Genomic DNA, 4,975 nt, shown 5'->3' with positions numbered 1-4,975 from the left:
TTATTGCTGAATAATATTCCATTGTATGGATATGCCACATTTTGTGTGTCCATCTGTTGATGGATATTTAGGTTGTTTCCACTTTTTGACTATTGTGGATAAAGCTGCTATGAATATTTGTGTACAAGTTTTTACGTAAACATGTTTTCAATTCTCTTAGGTGAATACTAAGCAGCAGAATTGCTGGCTTATATAGTAACTCTATGCTTAATTTTCTGAGAAACTGCCAGACTGCCTTCTGCATAATGCATTCTGCTGTTGTTCTATAGGTAACTGTTAGGTCTCGTTGGTTTGTAGTGTTGTTCAGATCTTCTAGTTCTTTATGATCTTCTGCCTAGTTATTCTATCCATTATTAAACATGGGATATTAAGCAAATGTTGTTGAATTTTCTACTTCTTCCTTTAATTCTGTCAGTTTTTGCTTCATGGATTTTGGAGTTCTATTATTATGTGCATATATATTTATAATTGCTGTATCTTCTAATGAATCTCCCGTTTTTCATTATAAAATGTCCCTTTTCTCTCTAATACCATTTTTTTTTGTCTTCAAATTTATTTTGTTTAATACTAGCATAGCCACTTTTGCTCTTTTGGTCACAGTTTGCATGGTATACCTTCTTTCAATCTTTTACTTTAAACCTATTCATGTCTTTGAATCTAGAGTATGTTTCTTGTAGATGGCATATGGTTAGATCATGCTTTCTAGAAAATTATTTCTGCCAATCCCAGCAGAGATAATCACTGTGATGAAACATCCATTTTCATGTGTGCTTTTGCAGAATTTTCTAATATATTACATATATAGATACAACTCTTTCTTTTTTTTTACAAACTGTGACCAAATTTTATAAACTGTTTTGAACATGTTTTTATGTTTCTTTCCACATCACAATAAAACATGATATTTCCAAGTCAGTAAATATTAATAAATGGCATCATTTTAAATTGCTCTATGTTGTCTTGACTAGATGTATGACAATTTATCTATCTAGTGTATTATTTAGGTGATTTCCAATTTTTTGTCATTATAAGTAACACCAGGGAAACAGCACCTCATAGTTAATTTTCTGCGTGTATTTGGTTATGATTTACTATAAATGTCAAGAGGTGGAATTGATATAAACTCCCAAACCACCCACTCTACACTCAGCATGCCAGACTGTCAGTTTTCCCACACTTCAGTCTTTTTTTTTTTTAATCAGATCACTTAAAAATAACACAGATGTAAAATGCAGTCTAGACTTAGGGGGAATATTTGCCTCGATGGTTAGTTCCCAGTAGCTCAATAATGTAGTCTCCTGCTTTCTTAGTCAACTTGATGAAGTTTTAATTTAATGGCATCCTATTATGGACTAAAATTATGAATAGGCCAGTACACAGAAGGTTGTCAGTGCTCTTTTGAGGAACTTCAGAAGACCTTATGTTAATAACTGTCCCAGGAAACATCAGCCCTGAGCTAATTATTATAGGCCTAAGTGCAGAAAGCTTTTGCTTTTGCTGCTTTCATTTTTCAAGGACTCTCGTTCCCTAACGAGTGCTGAAGTTCTCAGCACTCTGTTTCCTTGCTGTGTCCTGATATAGAACATATTGGAAAGATGGCTTGGCCACAGGCTGCTCTTAAAACTACAAAATTTGTGCCTAGATCAGTTGTATTTGTCTAAACCCAGGTCAAAAAAGGGCTTCCCCATTCTGGATTGTAAAATCAAATGAAATCCACTTTTCTTGTAATAGTTTTATAGGTGCATTTATTTATTAGATTTAAATCTTTGCTTGTGTGAAATTTCTTTCAATAAAACTTGTGAGATAGGGATTTGAATTTATTTTTTCCAGTGGGCTACCCTATACTACAGTGCACTTCTGGATAACCTACCATTTCTCCTTTATATTTTTTAGAGTCAGGATCTCACTCTGTCACCCAAGCTGGAGTGCAGTGGTGTGATCATAGCTCACTACACCCTCAAGCTCCTGGGCTCAAGTAATTCTCCCACCTCAGCCTCCCGAGTATTAATAGGTAGGACTGCAGGCATGTGACATCATGCCTAGCTAATTTCTTAAATTTTTGTAGAGACGGGTTTCAAACTCCTGACCTCACGCAATTTTCCCACCTCTGCCTCAGTGTTGGGATTACAGGCACGAGCTACCACACCCTCCCTTTTCCATCGATTTGAAATGCCACTTTATGTATCTGGGTCATTTCTGGATGCTCTATGCTGTCTTATTCAAATGGATTAATTATCATAGCTTTATATTTTATTGGCTTGTTTAGCTATTTCTTTCTCATTACTCTCCTTTTCCAGAATTGTCCTTACCATTCATTTACATTTATTTTTCCTTATACACTTTGGAAGCAACTGACCTAGTTTAAAAAGCACTTTGTTAGTATTTTTATTAAGAATGTATTATCATTATTATTTTTGAGACAGAGTTTCGCTTTTCTTGCCTATGCTAGAGTGCAACGGCGTAATCTCGACCCACTGCAACCTCCACCTCCCGGGTTCAAGCAATTCTTCTGTTTCAGCCTCCTGAGTAGCTGGGATTACAGGTGCGCACCACCACACCCAGCTAATTTTTTGTATTTTTAGTAGAAATGAGGTTTCACCATGTTAGCCAGGCTGGTCTTGAACTCCTGACCTCAGGTGATCCACCCACCTCAGCCTCCCAAAGTGCTGGGATTACAGGTGCGAGCCAGCATGCCTGGTCAAGAATATTATATTTAAAGATTAATTTTGGGAAAATTAGCCTCTATATTTTGGCACTGTCCTGTTTGAACACAATAGTATGTTTCCATTTATTCAAATTTTATAGATGATTGTTTAAATTATTACATCATTTCCTGTGATATTATACAATAAGAGGTATATATTTGGTTTTCATCCCTGGTTCCTGGCACAGAGCTTCTAAAATTCTTGTACTTTCCTAAGTGATTGGGGTGCTGGGTGTCTTTTACTCTAATATTTGGTCATTGACCCCAGTTCTGGTTCCTGACAAAGAGTTCCTAAATCCCTTGGAATTTCCTGGGTGATGGGAGCATCTTTTGTTCTAATCAGGTGACTCTTGATGGGCTCCTGGCTAGCTTCAGGATAGGGGCTGGTTGCCAGAAAGACCAAGGCCTGATCAGGAGCTTGAAACCTTGGAACTTTTCGCCCCACTGTACATCTTTCAGGAAGGGGAGAGGGGCTGGAGATTGAGTTAATAATTGATCATACCTATGTGATGAAATCTCCATAAAAATCCACCAAAGGCGGCATCAGAGATCTTCCGGGTTGGTGAACACATCCATGTGCTGGGGGACGACAGCACACCCCAACTCCAGAGAGGGAGAAATTCCTTCACTCCTCGGGGCCCTTCCAGAACTCACCCTATGTCCTCTTCATCTGGCTAATTATTTCTCTCCTTTACAATATTCTTTAATAAATCGGTAAATGTAAGTAAATGTTTCCCTGAGTTTTGTGAACCATTATAACAAATTATCAAACCTGACGAGGGGCTTGTGGCAACCTCCAATGTGTAGCCAGGGCAGACAGAAGTGTGGGTAACCTGGAAATCCACTACTTGTGATTGGCATCTGAACGGGCAGTCAGTATTGTGGGACTGAGCCCTCTGATTTGTGGGATCTAAAGCTAAATCCAGGTAGTGTCAGAATTGAATTGAAATGTAGGACACTCAGTTGGTGTCCAGAGAGTTAGAGAATTAGTTGCTGGAAAACCTCCCACATATTTGATGTCAGAAGTGTTCCATGAGAATAGAGGAAAACAAAGTCTGTTTTATTTATTTTATTTCATATTTCTTTTGTATAACCCCAGTCCTTTCTTTGGCATGAATTAGAATAACGTGTCACTTTAACCTTAGGAGAGAGCTAGGAATCCTCATCTATTTGTTCACTAACGTATTCATTCCTTCATTATTCATTTATTGTGTAGGCACAATGCGAGGTGCTGAAAACACAATGGCGAGCAAATTTTACAGCGGCCCCTGCTTCCACAGAGTGTACAATGTACTGGCTATATAAATAAATACTGATTTTATTCCCAACCCGGTATTTATCTCTGTGTCTTCTGGAATGCTTAACATGATCTTTCCTTAGAGTTTTTCTTTTTGCTATAGGTTCCCTAAAAACTATACTCTTGAGACAAGGATTTGAGTACAGTAGTTTATTTGGCAAGGAGTGGGAAGATGAGGGAGTGGAAAAGTGGTAGGGAAGAAAACCAATAACAAAGCGTTAATGAGCAGATTTCTGCGATGAACAACTGGGGTCAATCCTGCTGGACACCTTCTGAGAAACTTTACAGAATGTACTCTGCCCATCAGTCCACCAAGGGTCAGGGAAACTGTTCCTGCCTCTCATTGCTGGAGGGGTGCTGGGAGCATTAACTCCCGGGCACTTCTGGTCTACCTTTCCTTGGCCAACAGTGCTCCTGCAGCCAGAGAACCTCCTCGGGGGCAAACGTCTTAGGTAGAAATCCAAAGATGGCAAGAGGCCTGCCCTTGGAAGATGCCAGTGGTCTCAGAACTGGGGTGAAGGATCATGGGTAGGGCACTAGGGTATCTACTCCAGAGGAAAGGGAGTTATCTTTGGAAAGCATATTTACATAGAGTGGGAAGGAACCGTAATGGGAGAGGAAATCAGACTGTGGAAAGTTAGTGTAGCTCAAAAAACAATCACAATCAATTGGTCAATAGTATTGATTGATCACAATCAACATTCCATTCTGAATTGTTAATAAATCACATAGCAAAATTGATGATGTCTTTCTGGGCTTCACTGCAAGCTCCGCCTCCCGGGTTCCCGCCATTCTCCTGCCTCAGCCTCCCGAGCAGCTGGGACTACAGGCGCCCGCCACGACGCCCGCCTAATTTTTTTGTATTTTTAGTAGAGACGGGGTTTCACTGTGTTAGCCAGGATGGTCTTGATTTCCTGACCTCGTGATCCGCCTGCCTTGGCCTCCCAAAGTGCTGGAATTACAGGCGTGAGCCA

The sequence above is a fragment of the Piliocolobus tephrosceles genome, chromosome 20, assembly GCF_002776525.5.
Source record: "Piliocolobus tephrosceles isolate RC106 chromosome 20, ASM277652v3, whole genome shotgun sequence".
Lineage (NCBI taxonomy): Eukaryota > Metazoa > Chordata > Mammalia > Primates > Cercopithecidae > Piliocolobus > Piliocolobus tephrosceles.
The sequence above is the reverse complement of the archived record's forward strand: the minus strand, read 5'-3'. Positions refer to the sequence as shown.